We start from the raw sequence: 22855 nt of genomic DNA, 5'->3' as shown, positions 1-22855 counted from the left end.
ATACATCTTGCACACTAAATGAAATAACCTTACCATGCTGGTTTCTCCTAAGGCAGTCAGTAATTCAGAGGGAATATCATCAATTCCAGGTGCCTTGCTCCTATTTAGGTCACTCACAGCTCTGTCAAACTCTGACCTCAAAATTGGGTCTCCCATTTCATCAGCATCAACAGCCTCTTCATGTTCCAGAACGAAATTATCTACATCGTTACCTTGATACAACTGTTGGATATGCTCCTGCCATCTTTCTGCTTTGTCTTCTTTCCCTAGAAGTGGCTTTCCATCTGAGCTCTTAATATTCATGCACCTAGATTTCCTTTCTCCAAAGGTTTCCTTGATTTTCCTGTATGCAGCATCTACCTTTCCCAGGACCATACAGCCTTCGACATCCTTGCACTTCTCCTTCAGCCACTCTTCCTTAGCTACCTTGCACTTTCTATCCACTTGATTCTTTAATCGCCTGTATTCTTTTCTGCCCTCTTCATTTCTAGCATTCTTGTATTTTCGTCGTTCATCAATCAGGTCTAGTATCTCCTGAGTTATCCACTGATTCTTAGTTGATCTTTTCTTCCTTCCTAACATTTCTTCAGCAGCCCTACTGACTTCATTTTTCATGACTCTCCACTCTTCCTCTACTGTGTTTCCATCGGCCTTTTCATTTAGTCCTTGTGCAACATGTTCCTTGAAACAATCCATCACACTCTTTTCTTTCAACTTGTCTAGATCCCATCTTTTTGCATTCTTTCCTTTCTTCAATTTCTTCAACTTCAGACGGCATTTCATGACCAACAAGTTGTGGTCAGAGTCCACGTCTGCTCCTGGGAAAGTTTTGCAATCCAACACCTGGTTTCTGAATCTCTGCCTAATCATAATGAAGTCTATTTGATACCTTCCAGTGTCTCCAGGTCTCGTCCACGTATACAGCCGTCGTTTGTGGTGTTTGAACCAAGTATTGGTGAGGACTAAATTATGGTCAGTGCAGAATTCAACCAGCCGACTTCCTCTTTCGTTCCTTTGTCCCAATCCAAATTCTCCTACTGTGCTACCTTCTCTTCCTTGGCCTACCACTGCGTTCCAGTCTCCCATCACAATTAGATTCTCGTCACCTTTGACATATTGTATTAAATCTTCTATCTCCTCATATATTCTTTCAATTTCTTCATCATCCGCTGAACTAGTAGGCATATAGACCTGCACCATTGTGGTGGGCATTGGTTTGGTGTCTATCTTGGCGACAATAATTCTTTCACTATGCTGGTCGTAGTAGCTTATCTGCTGCCCTATTTTCTTATTCATTATTAAACCAACTCCTGCATTACCCCTGTTTGATTTCGTGTTGATAATTCGGTAGTCGCCTGACCAAAAATCCTGTTCTTCCTGCCAACGTACTTCACTTATACCAACTACATCTAACTTTAGCCTATCCATCTCCCTTTTCAGATTCTCTAACCTACTACAACGATTCAAACTTCTAACATTCCACGCTCCGACTCGCAGAATGTCAGTATCCATCTTCCTGATGATCGCCCCCTCTCGTGTAGTCCCCACCCGGAGATCCGAATGGGGGACTAGTTTACCTCCGGAATATTTTACCCGGGAGGAAGCCATCATCAGTCCATCATTCATACAGAGAGAGCTGCATGTCCTCGGGAGGTGGTTACGACTGTAGTTTCCCGTTGCTTTCAGCCGTGTAGCAGTATCAACACAGCTAAGCCATGTTGAGTATTATTACAAGGCCGTATCAGTCAATCATCTAGACTGCCGCCCTTGCAACTACCGAAAGGCTGCTACCCCCCTTTCGATGAACCATTCGTTAGTCTGGTCTCTCAACAGATACCCATCCGATATGGTTGCACCTGCGGCTCGGCTATCTGCATCATTGGGACACGCAAGCCTCCCCACCGCGGCAAGGTCACATGGTTCGCAGAGGAGGCCTTACACAATATCTACTGAATTACCTAATTTTATCATTTTCCTTACAATGTCCCTGCATTCACACCTCCACTGCCTAGACCTCCATAACAAGATCCCAAGATTTAGAATATTAAACTAGTAGTATTTCTTGTAATACTTTTTTTCCATGAAATTGCTTTTTGTACTCATGTTGTTGTAGTTGTTGGGTAGTTATCTTTTTAACTTGACTTTATAATCACCTGTAGTGTTAAGCTAACAATAAGTTCAATCTATTGTATTTAAGTCGTAGTGTTAAGTGCTGGAAATACTTACGTTGTGTGCGAATTTGTATATAATGACGCTGGATTTAGAAAGTTACAGTAGTAGCATTTCTAGACATATTTTATTTCTATAGAATTGATTGTTGTACTTTTCTTGTTGTTGTTGCTGTTGGAGGTTAATTGTGGTTTAACTTCACATTATTATAATTTATAATGTTAAGCTAGTAGTAAGGTCAACCTATAGTATTGTAAGCCGTAGTGTTAAGCACTGGAAATACTTAATTTGTGTGTGAATTTGTAAATGATGATGCTGGATTTAGAATGTTAAACCAGTAGTAACATTTTCTTTCAATGGATTTGCTTGTTGTACTCTTGTTGTTTGTTTGTTTGTTTGTTTGTTTGTTAGTTGTTGGGTAATTATGTTAACTTGACTGCATTATTCCTTTACTGTAAGTGACCATTGCCACCAGGATATTTGCGATGTATTTGTTAATAATAATAATAATAATAATAATAATAATAATAATAATAATAATAATAATAATAATAAAATATCTCTTATGGACAAACCCTTTACTTATACATACCCACGCACTACAAATCTCACTCCCAGTCTCACACATACCTACTCCTTAGTTTCATTTAAAGTACCCCTGCACTCAATACCCCACCTAGAATATATCCCAATGATAATAATCTCCTCTCCCTTCAACTTCATAAAAAGATACCAAACTATGTTGGTAGTTACACATGCTTGTCGTACGTTGTTCGTACCAACATGGAAAACTACTACACAATCCGTACCCTCCTCTATCCTCAACTTCTGTCTTAACCTAATTGCTCTACCTTGGTTCTCTTTCCTCCATGCACTTTCTCCACGATCCTAACTCTCGAGTCCTCAATGACCAGATCCTCGACCCCATCCACCTTATTAAATCCCCTCTCCTACTAGTCTCCCTAATATTCCCTGATGTTTTCATATCCTGCTTCCAGCTCTGTTTTCTCCTTCTCGTGACCCTCTTTCACGGCCTCTTCCTATCCTGTACTCTACGTTTCTCCTCGCTCTTATCTCCCACCTTTCTGTAACACTTTCATTTCCCTCTATTTCGCTTTGTATTTTACCAGCGGTGACTCACAGATACCCTCGTGAAATCTCCCCTTGACTTGAACCCTTTGCCCTCCATTTCCTTCCCCTGAAAATATTAGCGTACCTGTCCTTCGCCACCTTCGCTCTCATCGCACCCTGCACATTGTTCCTGTTTTCCGTCAAAATCCCATATCCCATATCTCCTTCCTGTCATATGCACTTCGTTTGTGCTATGCTCGTCCAATCTCACCTTAAGCTCCGTGGTGTTACGGTTAACACAATTATTTGCAATGAAAGTGGGCCCACGCTTTTATTTTTCCCACGACTTTGAGAAATTTAACGTTGGCAGGACAGCAGGCATGTAGTTAAATACGCTCACCTCCATTGGGAGTGCTGCTGGAAAGAACTGCAAGGACACAAGATTCCATTACTTACCTTAATATTCTTCTGTAACACCACATTCTAAAGGCCTCTACTCTCTTTCTCTGATAAGCATATTTCTATATCATGCAGTCTCTCTTCCCAGACAAATACTTCCACAAACGACAGCCAGTATATTTATGGTGAGTAGAACCTTCGTTTACAAGAAGGCTTCCTCTAGCAAATGCTGTTCTTCGATAAATGGCCTGCTAATTTTTTCTGTCGTTGGTTATGTTGCTTCTTAACTCCCCAGATTCTTCCACTTCCTTAATGAGTACATATCCTAATCTTATATCACTTACTTCACTTGACCTTACCTACTACATTCCACTGCCCATGTCTAGGATTTACTTGATTTCCCAAAGAACGAAGACTACTTTTCCATATCCCACCTTGCCTGCTCAACATACATTTTAAACTGCAGGAGAGGCAGACTACATACCTGCCTCACTCCCTGGTGGCTTGTTGTTTCTGTTACTCTGACCACTGCAGTTTCTGTTATTCTTCGTTCCTTGTAATTAATTAAAATCCTCCCAAGAATATCAGAACGCGTAGTCCAGTCTACGCACTGGGGTCCTACTTCTTTGAGTTAGGGGATACCGAGTGTGAATAAGAGTTCTATTACAACGATCATGAATTACAACACTTGGTCTTACCGTGTACTGGTGGATATACAAGAGTCACCGAAATAAGGTGCTCAAGTTTATAATGGGTATTAAATGGTGTTCCTTGGTGGACATTTGCGGCTAATTCAAATCGCTTCCTCGACGATGTGCATCGTCGCGGTTCAACCTGAAACGAAGGTCGAAAACCTTAGACATAGGAAATTATAGCCTACATTTAGTTCACAATCCACTGTAATTTCAAGGTGAGTGTGAAGCACCCACTTTGAAACAGTCCTTCCTCCTCACACTTACACTAGTGTTTACTTCCTCGCACGTCAAAAGAGATTCCATTAATCCCAGCTAGCACTTCACACAACGATTATTGGTGCTTTGTTCTACGTTTCGCCGTACCATAGAGTGGCAATCGGAGTCGCAACTTACGGATAACCAATCTTGTACTCCCAGAGATGCTGTTTGTTCTTTATTCTTAGATATTACTCTAAAAATCGCAGTTCCAATTAATTCAGTACTATTGTTCGTGTGTTCTAAAACATAAGGTTTAAAGAACGGAATTTCATTTTTTCTGGACATCATTCCCTTGCTGTAAAAACGGACCACTGGTCCAACAAGCCATTTATTTTTCAAACGAGGCTTATGCTGTTTCCATGTCCGGCTTCAGTGACCGAAGTTCCGAGGTAAAAGAAGGCGTCTTCTACGTAATCATGTCCACGAATTAGCTTTTAAATATTAAATAAGAATTCGTGTCCGTTTGCTCCGTGTAGTTGTGAAAATATTAAGCTAACTGAGAAGATTGATGACGAACTGAAAGTCTTCAACATCTGCTGGCCACAGGTGATACCAATGTAAGAAGTAGAGGAAATCAACAGCCAATCACAGTGAATATGAGGGAAAGTTTGAGAGAGCGGTTGGGGAAATACGGTACAGAAGTAGATGCGTTTTCAGGCAGTGTAGCAGTAGATATCGCTGGAGGGATTACTCGTTAAGATTCCAGGCAGTGTAGCAGTAGATATCGCCTGGAGGGACTACTCCTTCGGCTCCTGGCAGTGTAGCAGTAGATATCGCCTGGAAGGACTTCTCGTTACGATTCCAGGCAATGTAGCAGTAGATATCGCCTGGAAGGACCTCTCGTTACGATTCCAGGCAATGTAGCAGTAGATATCGCCTGGAGGGACTACTCCTTATGGCTTCTGGCAGTGTAGCAGTAAATATGAGCTGGCTGGACTACTTGTTACGATTACAGGCAGTGTAACAGTGGATATGTCCTGGCTGTACAGTACAAGGGCAAAGCCGGTTCAAACCCTGAGCCAATCAGAAGCCGCGGAGTGGGTCACGTGACTGCGCGCGGGAAATTTGAATTCGGCGCGCGCGAAGTTTGAAATTGTAAACAAAGCCACGTGCTCTTGAAAGCCACGTGCTTCTTTTTACATCTGACAGCTGCCATCTTTAAATAACAGAGCAACGCTAACTTCAGTGCTGCCATCTTTACGGCACTAGTCATTATAGCTGCTACCTTAGTCACGTGCTCTTGTTTGTAAACGAAGCCACGTACTTTTTTGACAGCTGACAGCTGCCATCTTTAATAACAGAGCATCGCTAACGTCAGTGCTGCCATCTTTAAGGCACTAAACCTTATGTCTACTACCTTAGGCATGTGGTAGTGGGCAATTTGAAAAATTCTAGGTGCTTTTTTGACAGCTGGCAATGTGACATCTTTAAACAACAGAATATCGCTAACTTCAGTGCTGGCATCTTGACGGGGTTAAATCTTCACAGCTGCTACCTTATGCACATAGTAGCGGGCAATATAAAAAATTCGATATGCTTTTTCGACAGCTGTCAAGGTGACATCTTTAAACAACAGACAATCGCTAACTTTAGTGCTGGCATCTTGATGGGGCTAAATCCTCATAGCTGCTACCTTATGCATGTGATAGCAGGACAATTTGAAAAATTCTACGTGATTTTTTCTGACAGGTAGCATCTTTCAATTATGTCGGCATAGAATTTAAACATGGCTAACTTCAGTGCTGACGGGGTTAAAACTTCGAGGCTGCTACCTTATGCACTTAGTGGGCAATTTCAAATTCTGCTCTTAGGTCGACTGGGGAAAAATGTCTGACCTGGTAAGGAATCGAACTCGGAGTCTCCGGGCAAAAAGCACGCACGCTACACTACGGGGGCTGGCAGAAAAACTTAAGTTCTTCAACACTACAGCCTTGGTCTTCGAAGTGGCTGCTGCTCAGCACCAAGGCCTGGGTGTCTGCGCGACTGTTATTCTAGACCAGGAGCCGCTATTTTACTGTATCCTCTACCTAACCAGGAATCGAACTCGAGCTGTTCGGGCAAGAAGCAAACAGGCACGCTACACTACGAGCCGATTAAGTAGTTAATAGGTACAGTATCTCCTGCCAGGTAAATCGGGAATACTAGCAGTTGCTTGGTAAACTCCGGGTTCGATTTCTAAGTAGACCTCGAACTAGCCTTATCCCCTTCAACTTTAAGATGTGATTACTACTACTGCATATTCTGGTAGTACTGACCTGGCCGAGAATCAAACCCGGGACGTCCGACTAAGAGGCAAGCGACTAAGGGAGGTCAGATAGTTTAGATCAAAGAGAGGAGCCTAGCACAAGTAAGTTGTAAAAGCAATGCCATGACTCAGTTAAGGCCACTGTAGTCGCCAACTTACGCTCTCCAGTTCAAAGCCCTTGGAGTCCCTTTTAGTCGTCTCTTACAGCACGTTGTTCGGCACATTTTGTACAAACTCCCTTTGTAGGTAGCATAACACCGGCGCTGACATTAACAATAAGAAAATCTAATCCTCTACGCCACAACAGCTTTTCGAAAGGGCCTTGGATGCTCAGCGGCACTTCAGCAGATGCTTCGTAGACCCCCGAAAGAGAAGCTAGCGTAAATAGCTGTTTTAACTTGGCATGTTCGATCCTAACTCAGTCCAGTAGTATTCCAAATACGCCATCCTCGAACACTTGCAGGACTAAATTCCGGCAATTTACCATCTCTGCAGCGGATCAACTTGACAAGTTCGATAGTATTTCAAATACGTCATCCCCGAACACTTGCGGGACAAAATTCCGGCACTTCACTGTCTCTGCAGCGGTTTGATTCTCAGTAAAGACAGAGATTTGTTTTAAATACGTCAGCCTCGAACACTTCCAGGACTAAATTCGGGCACTTCACCGTCTCTGCAGCGGTTTGATTCTCAGTAAAGACAGAGATTTGTTTCAAATACGTCAGCCTCGAACACTTCCAGGACTAAATTCCGGCACTTCACCGTCTCTGCAGCGGTTAGACTTCGGGTTCGACTTAACAAGTTCGATCCTAGCTCAGTTCGATAGTACATCAGCTTTGAACACTTCCAGGACTAAATTCCGGCACTTCACCGTCTCTGCAGCGGTTAGACTTCGGGTTCGACTTAACAAGTTCGATCCTAGCTCAGTTCGATAGTACGCTAGCCTCGAACACTTGCAGGACAAAATTCCAACTTCTATCTACAAGGGGAGTTTGTATAAAATGTTTTCAAATACGCTAGCCTCGAACACTTACAGGACTCAATTCCGGCACTTCGCCGTCTCTGCAGCGGTTAGACTTCGGGTTCGACTTGACAAGTTCGATCCTAGGTCAGTTCGATAGTACGCTAGCCTCGAACACTTGCAGGAGAAATTTTCGGCACTTCACTGTCTCTGCAGCAGTTTGATTTTCAGTAAAGACAGAGATTTGTTTTAAATACGTCAGCCTCGAATACTTGCAGGACAAAATTCCGGCACTTCGCCGTCTCTGCAGCGGTTTGATTCTCAGTAAAGACAGAGGTTTGCAGCGGTACACAGATACTCCCTGTTCGGTTTCTCGCTAAGCGTTATACAATATAGTGTGTTCAAATCCTATAGTTTTACACATGCGGGCTAGAAACAGCACAATTCTTTGCAGGGCTTTCGTCCGAGTCAAGAATCAGGTCAGGAGCCTTGTAGTTGCTAACCCAAATTATACCGTCAAGTGGTAAGTTTGAATCGTACTTTATCTGTCGTAGAAGTAGTTTCTTGACTAAGCATAGTACCGACCGCTTCTTTTAGAAATAGCAGTGTTAGATTAGGACACTTAGCTGTTAAGTTAGAAAAGAACAGGAGTTAACCAAGGAAGTCAGATCATGTTGTGAGCAAACTTTTGTTACGACTGTACGTGTGTGTGCTTGCTGACATAAACACTTTTCTGCTCTCTGCCTAGCAACAAGACAGTGGACAGGAAGTACTCTGTGTGAAACGCATGGCAGACGTAATCACAGTGTGCGTGTGTTAAGTGCCGATCGTATTAATTTGTGTATATATGAACGAACAGGCAAATTACTGTATTCTCTCACTTTGATCGAAGCTATTCATCGTGATTCGTATCTGCCGTCTACATTATTTATGTGCTATTTGCTAAAAACAGTAAGTTTAATTCTTTGAATATTATTATTATTTTCGATTTTTTGTGTATTTACGATTTTTTTCTTCCTTTTCAGATAATCATCATCGTCATTTATATTTGTCGTCTACTTCATCCGAGTACTATCCGCTAAAAAGTAAGTTTATTGATCTGTCTCTGTTTTATACCTGGCTTTAAGTAACAAAGGTGTTCATAGCGGAGCTGTTGAGGATCCGACTAACCTTCGAGCTGAGTGCCTGCTGTAAATCATGTAATGCATACGGCTACAAACTTCTAGCTCTGTTAAAAAACTACCTCACTCAGTACGCTTCTTTAGTGATGCCTAGGCTATTTATAACAGCTGAAAGCGGAGCTGTTGAAGATTTAACTAGCCTTTGAGCTATACAACTTCTAGCTCGGTGAAAACACTACCACACTCAGTACGCCTCTTTAGTGATGACTATACTATCATAGCAGAGCTGTTGAGGATTTAACTAGACTTTGAGCTAGTGTCTGGTGTAAAATTGTTGCTTATAAAGTCGGTTAGTGCTTGCATTTTGGCTCGGTGAAGAAAGTTTTTTCAAGTGGCTTTACGTCGCACCGACACAGATAGGTTTTATGGCGACGATGGGAGTGGAAAGGGCTAGGAATGGGAAGGAAGCGGCCATGGCCTTAATTAAGGTACAGCCCCAGCATTTACCTGGTGTGAAAATGGGAAACCACGGAAAACCATTTTCAGGTCTGCCGACAGTGGGGTTCGAACCCAGTATCTTCCGAATACTGGATACTGGCCGCACTTAAGCGACTGCAGCTATCGATCTCGGTGGTGAAGAAAGCAACAGGAAACTGCCTTACTTTGTACACCTCTTTAGTAATGGCTAGGCTATCTATAACAGCCATAGCGGAGCGGTTGAGGATTCCACTAACCTTCGAGCTGAGTGCTTGCTATAAATCGTGTAAAAACTAATGCTTATAGGGTTGCATGCACTTTAGTAGGCTTAGCTGTAGCAAATTCTAGCTCAGTGAGGAAAGCTACCTTACCTAGTACGACTCTTCAGTGATGCCTACGCTATCTATAACAGCTGATTGCGTAGCTGTTGAGGATTTAACTAGCCTTTGAGCTAGTGTCTGACGTAAAAAACCTGTTGCTTATACGGTCGGTTAGTGGTTGCATTTTCGCAGACTACAACTTTTCGCTCGGTGAGGGAAACAACAGGAAACTACCTTCATCTTCATTTACTTTGTACGCTTCTTTAGTGATGCCTACAATATCTATAACAGCTGATAGCGGAGCTGTTGAGGATCCGACTAACCATCGAGCTGAGCGCCTGGTGTAAAAACTAATGCTTATAGGGTTGCATGCATTTTAGTAGGCTTAGCTCAGTGAGGAAGCTACCATGCCTAGTACGCCTCTTCAGTGACACCTAGGCTATCTATAACAGCTGATAACAAAGCTGTTGAGGATTTAACTATCCTTCGAGCTACAGACGTACATTAATATTTCTGTGTGTGTTTCTAACACAACGAAGATTATCATCGTGATTAATATTGGCTGTTTTCTTCATCCGAGTCACAGTTTGCTGTCTACGCAAGGTATATCTATATTGAACGTTCACATCTTAAGGTATGTTCTTCCTTTTTATTAAACTGATATGTATACATTGTTTTTAATTCTAAAAATAGTATTTCGCTTTTTTGTAGAAAAAATGGAGAGGATTAACCAGCTAGATCATGTTTCAGCGCCTACAACCAGGCCATTTACCAGTCTTCCGCTAAATGAGCTATTTAAAGTCATTTCGCTTCTGAAAATAAAAACAAAATTTGGTGAAAGAATTTTGTGCGTCTGTGAGGACTTCTGTTGTTTTCCTAGACTTCCCTTAAATGATTGCAAAGAAATTGGAAATTTATTGAACATCTCCCTTGGTAAGTTATTCTAATCCCTAACTCCTCTTCCTATAAACGAATATTTGCCCCAATTTGACCTCTTGAATTCCAACTTTACCTTTATATTGTGATGTTTCCTACTTTTAAAGACACCACTCATACTTATTCGTCTACTGATGTCCTCCCACGCCATCTCTCCACTGACAGCTCGGAACATACCACTTCGTCGAGCAGCTCGTCTCCTTTCTCCCAAGTCTTCCCAATCCAAACTTTGTAAGGTTTTTGTAACACTACTCTTTTGTCGGAAATCGCCCAGAACAAATCGAACTGCTTTTCTTTGGAATTATTGCAGTTCCTGAATCAAGTAATCCTGGTGAGGGTCCCATACACTGGAACCATACTCTAGTTGGGGTCTCAACAGAGCCAAATATGCTCTGTCCTTTACATCCTTACTACAACCCCTAAATACTCTCATAACCATGTGCAGAGATCTGTATCCTTTATTTACAATCATATTTGTGAGATTACCCCAATGGAGATCTTTCCTTATATTAATACCTAGGTATTTACAAAGATCACCTAAGGGAACTTTCACCCCATCAACGCAGTAATTAAAACTGAGAGAACTTTTCTTATTTGTGAAACAACTTGACTTTTATCCCCGTTTATCATCATACCATTGCCAACTGTCCATCTCACCACATTATCGAGGTCATTTTGCAGTTGCTCACCATCTTGTAATTTATGTATTACTCTGTACAAAATAGCATCATCTGCAAAAAGCCTTATCTCTGATTCCACTTCTTTACACATATCATTGATATATATATGACAACATAAAAGTCCAAGAATACTGCCTTGAGGAATTCCCCACTTAATTATTAAAGGGACAGATAAAGCTTCACCTACTCTAATTCTCTGAGTTCTATTTTCTAGAAACAGAGCCACCCATTCAGTCACTATTTTGTCAAGCCCAACTGCACTCATTTTTTGCCAGTAGTCTTCCATGATCTACTCTATCAATTGCCTTAGACAGGTCAATCGTGATACAGTTCATTTGACCTCCTGAATCCAGGATATCTGCTATATCTTGCTGGAATCCTACAAGTTGGGCTTCAGTGGAATAACCTTTCCTAAACCCAAACTACCTTCTATCCAACTAGTTATTAATGTCGGAAACATGTCTTATATGAAAGAATGCTTTCCTGAAGCTTACATGCAATGCATGTCAAACTGACTGGCCTGTAATTTTCAGCTTTATGTCTATCACCCTTTCCTTTATATACAGGGGCTACTATAGCAACTCTCCATTCATTTGGTAAAGTTGCTTCATACAAACAATAATCAAATGAGTACTTCAGATATGGTACTATATCCCAACCCACTGTCTTTAGTATATCCCCCGAAACCTTATCAATTCCAGCTGCTTTTCTAGTTTTCAACTTCTGTATCTTACTGTAAATGTCATTGATGCCATAGGTAAATTTTAATACTTCTTTAGTATTAGTCACCTCCTCTATCTGGACATTATCCTTGTAACAAACAATCTTTACATACTGCTGTCTGAATTCTTCTGCCTTTTGAAGATCCTCGCATACACACTCCCCTTATTCTGTAATGATTCCTGGAATGTCCTTCTTGGAACCTGTTTCTGCCTTAAAGTTTCTATACATACTCTTCCATTTTTCACCAAAATTTGTATGGCGCCACTTATGCTTGACATCATGTTATCCTTAGCTGACTTCTTTGCTAGATTCAATTTCCTAGTAAGTTCCTTCAATTTCTCCTTACTTCCACAACTATTTCTAACTCTATTTCTTTCCAACCTGCACCTCCTTCTTAGTCTGTTTACTTCTGAGCCTCTTTACCTCTCTGCTATAATATAGTGTATCTTTACCATTTCTTACCACCTTTAAAGGTACAAACCTATTTTCACATTTCTCAACAATTGCTTTAAATCCATCCCAGAATCGCTTCATCGTTCGTGAGTTTGCACAATTAAATTGTACAAACTTCACTGTGATTGCGCAAAATCATGAAAGCTTTATTTCATTCAGTTATCATGTAGACGATATTAGAATTCGCTTTCTATATTCCTATAAATATATGCAATTTTCACTTGATGCACTTGTAAATGAGTTTTCAAGCGACGACTTGAAATACATTCAAGAGTATTATCCAGATCCTCAACAATTTAAATTTTGTATAAGGAAAGGTATTCTGACCTATGACTATATTCAGAGCTGTCAAACATTAAAAGAAACAAAATTACCTCCTCAGTCTGCATTTGCAAGTGTGTTAAGTGAATGTTGTACACCGGCACACATCTCATTGTCATACGATAAGCATACGGTATTGATTTCTGATGAAGACTATTTACATGCCCGCCAGGTGTGGTCAACGTTTCATCTACACACACTAGGTGAATATGTAGACTTGTATTTGAAGGTAGATACACTTTTACTCTGTGATGTGTTTGAAAAGTTGCGTAAAATGTGTTAAACTATTTACGGATTAGAACCTTGCTATTACTACACAACACCCGGTCTGTCATGGGATGCGATGGTAAAGTGTACCGGTGTTCAACTTGATCTTTTTACGGATGTCGACATGCTTATGATTTTTGAACGGGGCATTCGCGGCGGACTAGTTTCACTTGTGAACGAGATGCGATCGCAAATAATCCCTACCTAGACAATTATAACTCGAAGAAAGAAGATTCTTATCTGATGTATTTCGATCTCAATAATCTGTATGGGTGGGCCATGTCACAGCCATTACCATGTAAAGATTTTGTATGGCTAACAGAAACTGAAATTCAGCATTTTGATGTTTTTAAAGCTGCTAAAGATCCTAATTGCGGCTACGTGCTGGAACATTCTCTTGCATACCCTTCTCTTCTGCATGATTCACATTCCGACGTTCCTTTTTGTGTTGAAAAAATGATTCCACCTAATGATACATCAAAACTTAGTAAAATGCTAGCCACTCTTTTTCCGAAAAAGGGCTATGTTATCCACATGTAATGTCTTGTTCAATGTCTCGAATACGGCTTACAGTTAGAGTGTATTCATCGTATCGTTGCGTTTAAGCAGGGAGCATGGCTTAGATGATGATGATGATGCTTGTTGTTTAAAGGGGCCTAACATCGAAGGTCATCGGCCCCGAAGCATGGCTTAAACCGTACATGGATTTGAATACTGAACATCGTCAACGTGGTACAACAACGTTTGAGAGTACGTTTTTCGAACTGATGAATAACTCGATCTATGGCAAAGGCATGGGAAATGTACGCAAACATCGCGACATTCATTTAATTAATCAATGGGATGGCCGTTATGGGGCACGGAAGTACCTCTCAAAATCAAATTTAAAGCTTATCATGTTATTGATCGTGGCCTTATTTCTGTTGAATTGAAAAAACTGAGATGGCTATACTTGATTTTTCAAAATTAGAAATGTATGATTTTCATTATAGATTTGCAAAGCAACGGTTTTCTAATCTTACACTTTTGTATAAAATACAGATAGTTTCATTTACCATATTCGGAAGACGGACGTCTACGATGTGATGCGATACTATTCTCAATACGTTGACACTTCTTTCTTTTCACCTATTAATCCATTTAACATTACGCCACAGAACAAGAAAGTGATAGGGCTTATGAAAGATGAATGTAGCATGAATATCATGACTGAGTTTATTGGTTTAACACCAAAAATGTATGTCCATGACACTCAAAATTCACAATCTCTTAAAAAAGCAAAGGACGTACGTTCAAGCGTCGTTAACTGTTTACACGTTCAACACTATCACGATGCACTCATATCTAGAAACGCCGCTTTCTGTGCGCAAAAGAGGATTCAATAACGCAAACATCATGTATATACGATCGAGCAAAATAAATGTTCATTGCTTCCTTTCGATGACAATCGTGTATGGGATAGTGATTCCCTTACCAATATTCCATGGGGGTACAGCAATAAGATGCATAATTAACTTGTAAGAAAGAGGGAATTGCATGATCATTTAAGAAGGGAGAGGTACGTGTAAAAATTACATTATCATTCACGATGAAGAGAATGATTAAGTTGTACATATAAGAAGAGGAAATTACTAATGCACTAGTACAGCAAATAATTCAAGATGAAACTTATACATACAAAATGCAATGTTAAGAAATATTATTATTATTTTATTTTAGATTATGTATTCCTTTTGTCCACATGTGTATTACCTTCTTCTCCCCCTCTTCCTACCGCCCCCTCCTCTTGTTTTCAAGATAAGGTTAGGATGATAGGCATAAATTCTACGTCTGCACAACACTCGAGGAAGAGGAGGAGGAGGAAGAGACTGTTACATTTTCTTAAAAATTCCATAAACAACACAGTTAAGATAACAGCAGTCAAGTTAACGTCTAAGAGGGTTCAGAAGAGCAGCTTGCTTCAAAAAAAACACCAGCTTCCTTTGAAAACTTTCTCTAACAGAATAGTATGTTGAGAAGAGCAGCTCAGTAATTATATTGAGAAGGCAAATTTTTTCTCTGTTCGAATCGATCTTCTTAGGAAAAATTTATCTCTTGCTAAGCAGTAAACATGTTCTTAACAGAACATTCAGTGTTATGAACACCTGTTGTTCGATTCTAGTCTTATTACCATTGGAGTAAGCAATATATTTTTTCTCTCTTCGAATCTATCTACAAAAGTATCTCCTGTTATGCAATAAACATGTTCTGAACACAGCAATCAGTGTTCACAACACCTGTAACAGCAGCTTCGTTTAAGATAGTAAGAATGTGAACAAAGTCTTAGAGTGTTGAAAATAGTAGCTTGGTTTATTCATAAGAAAAACTAGGTTGTCACATTTTTCAAAAATTCCATAGACAACATAGTTAAGATAACAGCAGTCAGGTTAAAGTCTAAGGGTGTTCAGAAGAGCAGCTTGCTTTAAATCTATGTTCTATAACATGCTAAAAACAGCAGCTTCGTTTAAAAAATAAGTTATCTAAGAGAATAGTATGTTGAGAAGAGCAGCTCAGTAAGTATGCTGAGAAGGCAATTGTTTTCTCTCTGTTCGAATCGGTCTTCTCAGGACATAGGCATCCCCTGCTAATAAGTAAACATGTTCTAACCACAACAATCAGTGTTCTAAACACCTGTTGATCGACTATAGTGTTCGATTCTTATTTTGTTACAATTGCAGCTTGCTTGTCCGCAGCGTAGCAAAGTCCCTTTAAATTCCGCGCTATAAAGTTTACTTCTGTCAAGAATGCAGGACTCAAGTAGGCCATGTGCACGTAGTTAAAGATAGCGGCTGTTATCTTGACAGATGTCAAAAAAGCATGTAGAATTTTTTAAAATGTCCGCTACTACGTGCATAAAGTAGCAGCTATGAAGATATAGCCCCGTCAAGATGCCAGCACGATGCTCTCTTGTTTAAAGATGTCACCTTGACAGCTGTCAAAAAAGCACATGGAATTTTTCAAATTGCCCGCTACCACATGCCTAAGGTAGTAGCCATAAGGTTTAGTGCTGTAAAGACGGCAGCACTGAGGTTAGCGATGCTATGTTGTTTAAAGATGGCAGCTGTCAGCTGTCAAAAAAGCACGTGGCTTTGTTTACAAACAAGAGCACGTGGCTAAGGTAGCAGCTATAATGTTCTAGTGTCGTAAAGATGGCAGCACTGGGGTTAGCAATGCTCTGTTATTTAAATATGGCGGCTGTCAGCTGTCAAAAAAGCACGTAGCATTGTTTACAAACAAGAGCACGTGGCTAATGTAGCAGCTATAAGGTTTAGTGCCGTAAAGATGGCAACAATGAGGTTAGCGATGCTCTGTTGTTTAAAGATGGCACCTGTCAGCTGCCAAAAAAGCACGTGGCTTTGAAGAGCACGTGGCTTTGTTTACAATTTCAAACTTCGCGCGCGCCGAATTCAAATTTCCCGCGCGCAGTCACGTGACCCGCTCCGCGGCTTCTGATTGGCTCGGGGTTTGAACCGGTTTTGCCCTTTTACTCTGGACTATTTTTTACTGCTCCGGGCTGTGTAACAGTGGATATGACCTAGGTGAACTACTTATTCCGGCTCCAGGCAGTGTAGCACTTGATATCGCCTGGATGCACTACTTGTTACGGCTCCAGGCAGTGTCACAGTGGATATCGCCTGGATGGACTACTTCTTACGGTTCCACTCAATGTAGTAGTGGATATGAGCTGGCTGTACCTCTTCATGAAACCCAGGAAGGTGGCATCCCCACTTCCATCGAGTTCTTTTTTCTCAAGGATTCCATCTGCGCCGAACATGCCTTTGAGACTTTCCCGTAAAGCAGGGAGCGACCAATACGGTGTATTTCCACACAGACCGATGTTCCTTGAATGATTTGTTAAAGGAAAGGATTAGTTTTTCCCCTCATCTGTTTTCCATATCTCCACAACCTGTGTAGTAGCGATTATGTTTAACAAATTGAATGCGGGCTTACCATACGGTGTTAGTCACAATGACAACCTGTGTGAAATGTCATTGCACATAAACATTAAATTTAACACAGGGCAAAATCGTGGTTATTAAATTTACTGTGAGGTGGCCTTGGAAGTGGCATGATGCACATATGAGGTAGAATTTAAAACCCAACACCAGAAGAAGAATGAAAAGAAGAACGATCCCATCACGAGAAAATCACCAACACAGACCAAACCCACAATAAAATAATGCTAAAATTAGGGATCACATTCCAAGCATAGGAAAATATTGCTTGAATAAAATACACGATAACAATAAGAAGATATCCCAAAAATCCGGAGTAAGTGTTAAACAAAGCAAGAACCCCAAATAAATATAAAACTTACAGGATGACTTTTACACTCATAGACCCATATACCGCGATTCCAAATTATCTCAGTTATCCCATTAATAATATAATTACTTTCAGATAAAATGGCTTCAGATTTTTTAACAAACAGAAGTCACGAATTAATGCATGTTAAACAATGCTTCGGTCGGTGAAAAATAGTCAAACAAATCAAGTGCAGAAATTCGCTGCCGATAAATCCTTTTTTAGTTACATAGTAACGTTAGTTTTTTTCCCACGGCGTCATAAATGAAGTGAACAGATTCCATAACGGTTTTCTTTGTTGAGTCAATTTAAAGCCATGTATTCTTGTAATAGTTGAGAGGGGAGTTCCTCAGGGCAGTGTTATCGGACCTTTATGTTTTCTTATATATATAAATGATATGAGTAAAGGAGTGGAATCAGAGGTAAGGCTTTTTGCGGATGATGTTATTCACTATAGAGTGATAAATAAGTTACAAGATTGTGAGCAACTGCAACGTGACCTCGAAAATGTTGTGAGATGGACAGCAGACAATGGTATGTTGATAAACGAGGCTAAAAGTCAGGTTGTGAGTTTCACAAATAGGAAAAGTCCTCTCAGTTTTAATTACTGCATTGATGGGGTGAAAGTTCCTTTTGGGGATCATTGTAAGTATCTAGGTGTTAATATAAGGAAAGATCTTCACTGGGGTAATCACATAAATGGGATTGTAAATAAAGGGTACCGATCTCTGCACATGGTTATGAGGGTGTTCAGGGGTTGTAGTAAGGATGTAAAGGAGAGTGCATATAAGTCTCTGGTAAGACCCCAACTAGAGTATGGTTCCAGTGTATGGGACCCTCACCAGGATTACCTGATTCAAGAACTGGAAAAAATCCAAAGAAAAGCAGCTCGATTTGTTCTGGGTGATTTCCGACAAAAGAGTAGCGTTACAAAAATGTTGCAATGTTTGGGTTGGGAAGAATTGAGAGAAAGAAGAAGAGCTGCTCGACTAAGTGGTATGTTCCGAGCTGTCAGCGGAGAGATGGCGTGGAATGACATTAGTAGACGAATAGGTTTGAATGGCGTTTATAAAAGTAGGAAAGATCACAATATGAAGATAAAGTTGGAATTCAAGAGGACAAACTGGGGCAAATATTCATTTATAGGAAGGGGAGTTAGGGATTGGAATAACTTACCAAGGGAGATGTTCAATAAATTTCCAATTTCTTTGAAATCATTTCGGAAAGGGCTAGGAAAGCAACAGATAGGGAATCTGCCACCTGGGCGACTGCCCTAAATGCAGATCAGTATTGATTGATTGATTGATTGATTGATTGATTGATTGATTGATTGATTGATTGATTGAATAAACCAACGGATAGTAGAGTTCCATTTTCGATTAATATTAATGAAGGTAATCCAACCCTTCACACAGCACTCAATTGAAGACCGGCACACATCCGTAAGCAAATAATAACCGACATCACTACTATCCACACCGAAGGAAAACGGAGAAAATGAAAATAATTCCGAATATGTAGAAATTAAGGCATGGCTTTAATATCTGTTAGGTTATCCTGAAGTATCACATTCCATTCCGCCGACTACCGAACGTGTCCTCTCGGACGCAAGCGTGCACACATCCATCTTGGATTCCAGACAGTGCACTGGTGCTGGGAGTGAAGACGACCCATTCAGCGCATGCACGCCAGTATTGATTTTTCAAGGGACCAATAACGTTCATCTCAGCCACGACCCAATAATTACATATCTTACATTTACATAATGAGAACGGTAGATTGCACCAATTAAATAAGCACACCAAACAATAGACCATAAAACGGAAATAGTATCCCTGTACACGTCCGACTCGTTGGCTGAATGGTCAGCGTACTGGCCTTCGGTTCGATTCCCGGCCGGGTCGGTGATTTTAACCTTCATTAGTTAATTCCAATGGCTCGGGGCTGGATGTTTGTGCTGCCCCCAACATCCCTGCAACTCACACACCACACATAACACTATCCTCCACCACAATAACACGCAGTTACCTACAAATGGCAGATGCCGCCCACCTTCGTCGGAGGGTCTGCCTTGCAAGGGCTTCACCCGGCTAGAAATAGCCACACGAAATTAAATTACCGTAAATATCCCAGTACACAAGTTAAATCTGTTCCAATAAATAGAGTTTCACTTATTCACGTTACACTTTCTTCTCAAGGATTCCATCTGAACCGAGCACACCTTTGAGACTTCACCGTAAAGCAGGGAGTGACCAGTACGATGTATTTCCAGCCAGACTGATGTCCCTTGAATGATTTGTTAAAGGAAAGGACTAGTTTCTCCCCCATCTATTTTCCATATCTCCACAACCTCTGTAGTATCGATATTATTTAACACATTCAATGCGGGCCTAACATAGGCTGTTTGTCACAAAGACAACCAGTGTGAAATTTTACAGAGTTTGTGAACTATAAATTCAGCTACTAAGTACTAGCGCATCCCGTGACGAGCTCGCGAACTAGCAGGATGCTTGTCTTGCGGCAAGCAAGTTAGGAACATGGCAGATAGAATTTTAAATGCCTGCCTGTCCCTGCAATAACACAAGAAACGTGAGTAATTACTTCTGCAATGAGGTACTTTACTGCAATTCGTTGTCTCTTCCTAAAGCCGTTAGTGGTTAGCACATGTAAAGCAGGTTTGGGTTTGATACACTTTGATATCAAGGAAACTGTATTACTTTGGTATGAAAGTTGGCTTAAATTTGAATGGTGCTTGCAAACATTTTGAATACAAAGCACTAAGTTACGTGTATTAATCACACACAATATTATCCTTCCAACTCTGCAGTTGAGTATATACGGTACCGTTATCACCCATTCTCCCCAGGCGTCTTTTCGGCCACGGACATACACGTCCAACTTCGAGTACACAATCGTTGCACAGTGATCTCGGCCCGCCAGTGAAAATCCTAGCATCACGAGCAAGAGAACCTGGAACAAATACAGAGTTCAAAAGTTAACTATGACTAAAATGACTTTCCAAATGAGGTTATGACGGAAAATTTGGCACTTCTGTGCAGAATAATGATTTCAGCTTCATTCACCATCCATCCTCTACCAAACAAACACATTACCTTAGATCGTCAGCCTAGTTTGAAAACCTTGATGGTCAGTTAACAAACCAGCGCACAAATCATTTTCCTCTCGTCTGTTTCCCCCTACAATTTTATGTATTCTGAGAGGATTTATGTACTTAGTCTTAAGTATTTGTTAATTATCGTGATAAGAACATCATGAACGTAGTTCTAAGTATATTTGTGCGTGCGTAAGACAAGGAACCAATTCTCGGTCAACATTTCGCCAAATTATTGTAAAAGACCACTAAATCAATCAATACTGATCTGCATTTAGGGCAGTCGCCCAGGTGGCAGATTCCCTATCTGTTGCTTTCCTAGCCTTTTCCGAAATGATTTCAAAGAAATTGGAAATTTATTGAACATCTCCCTTGGTAAGTTATTCCACTCCCTAACTCCCCTTCCTATAAATGAATATTTGCCCCAGTTTGTCCTCTTGAATTCCAACTTTATCTTCATATCGTGATCTTTCCTACCTTTATAAACGCCATTCAAACCTATTCGTCTACTAATGTCATTCCACGCCATCTCTCCGCTGACAGCTCGGAACATACCACTTAGTCGAGCAGCTCTTCTTCTTTCTCTCAATTCTTCCCAACCCAAACATTGCAACATTTTTGTAACGCTACTCTTTTGTCGGAAATCAACCAGAACAAATCGAGCTGCTTTTCTTTGGATTTTTTTTCAGTTCTTGAATCAGGTAATCCTGGTGAGGGTCCCATACACTGGAACCATACTCTAGTTGGGGTCTTACCAGAGACTTATATGCACTCTCCTTTACATCCTTACTAAACCCCTAAACACCCTCATAACCATGTGTAAAGATTGGTACCCTTTATTTACAATCCCATTTATGTGATTACCCCAGTGGAGATCTTTCCTTATACTAACACCTAGATACTTACAATGATCCCCAAAAGGAACTTTCACCCCATCAATGCAGTAATTAAAACTGAGAGGACTTTTCCTATTTGTGAAACTCACAACCTGACTTTTAGCCCCATTTATCAACATACCATTGCCTGCTGTCCATCTCACAACATTTTCGAGGTCACGTTGCAGTTGCTCACAATCTTGTAACTTATTTATCACTCTATAGAGAATAACATCATCCGCAAAAAGCCTTACCTCCGATTCCACTCCTTTACTCATATCATTTATATATATAAGAAAACATAAAGGTCCGATAACACTGCCCTGAGGAACTCTCCTCTCAACTATTAGAGGGTCAGACAAAGCTTCACCTACTCTAACTCTCTGAGATCTATTTTCTAGAAATATAGTAACCCATTCAGTCACTATTTTGTCTAGTCCAATTGCACTCATTTTTGCCAGTAGTCTCCCATGATCCACCCTATCAAATGCTTTAGACATGTCAATCGCGATACAGTCCATTTGACCTCCAGAATCCAAGATATCTGCTATATCTTGCTGGAATCCTACAAGTTGAGCTTCAGTGGAATAACCTTTCCTAAAACCGAATTGCCTTCTATCGAACCAGTTATTAATTTCACAAACATGTCTAATATAATCAGAAAGAATGCCTTCCCAAAGCTTACATACAATGCATGTCAAACTTACTGGCCTGTAATTTTCAGCTTTATGTCTATCACCCTTTCCTTTATACACAGGGGCTACTATATCAACTCTCCATTCATCTGGTATAGCTCCTTTGACCAAACAATAATCAAATAAGTACTTCAGATATGGTACTATATCCCAACCCATTGTCTTTAGTATATCCCCAGAAATCTGATCAATTCCAGCCGCTTTTCTAGTTTTCAACTTTTGTATCTTATTGTAAATGTCATTGTTATCATATGTAAATTTTATTACTTCTTTGGCCTTAGTCTCTTCCTCTATCTCGACATTATCCTTGTAACCAACAATCTTTACATACTGCTGACTGAATACTTCTGCCTTTTGAAGATCCTCACATACACACTCCCCTTGTTCACTAATTATTCCTGGAATGTCCTTCTTGGAACCTGTTTCTGCCTTAAAATACCTATACATACCCTTCCATTTTTCACTAAAATTTGTATGACTGCCAATTATGCTTGCCATCATGTTATCCTTAGCTGTCTTCTTTGCTAGATTCAATTTTCTAGTAAGTTCCTTCAATTTCTCCTTACTTCCACAGCCATTTCTAACTCTATTTCTTTCCAGTCTGCACCTCCTTCTTAGTCTCTTTATTTCTCTATTATAATAAGGTGGGTCTTTACCATTCCTTACCACCCTTAAAGGTACAAACCTGTTTTCGCATTCCTCAACAATTTCTTTAAACCCATCCCAGAGTCTG

The 22855-nt window shown here is 40.4% G+C and overlaps 1 pseudogene; it reads right to left on the bottom strand.

Moving 5' to 3' along the window:
• Window positions 1–22855, bottom strand: part of LOC137498898 (NADH-ubiquinone oxidoreductase chain 5-like) — a 67946-nt pseudogene that overhangs the window by 12117 nt on the left and 32974 nt on the right.

This window comes from Anabrus simplex, chromosome 1 (genome assembly GCF_040414725.1).
Source record: "Anabrus simplex isolate iqAnaSimp1 chromosome 1, ASM4041472v1, whole genome shotgun sequence".
Lineage (NCBI taxonomy): Eukaryota > Metazoa > Arthropoda > Insecta > Orthoptera > Tettigoniidae > Anabrus > Anabrus simplex.
The sequence above is the reverse complement of the archived record's forward strand: the minus strand, read 5'-3'. Positions and strand labels throughout refer to the sequence as shown.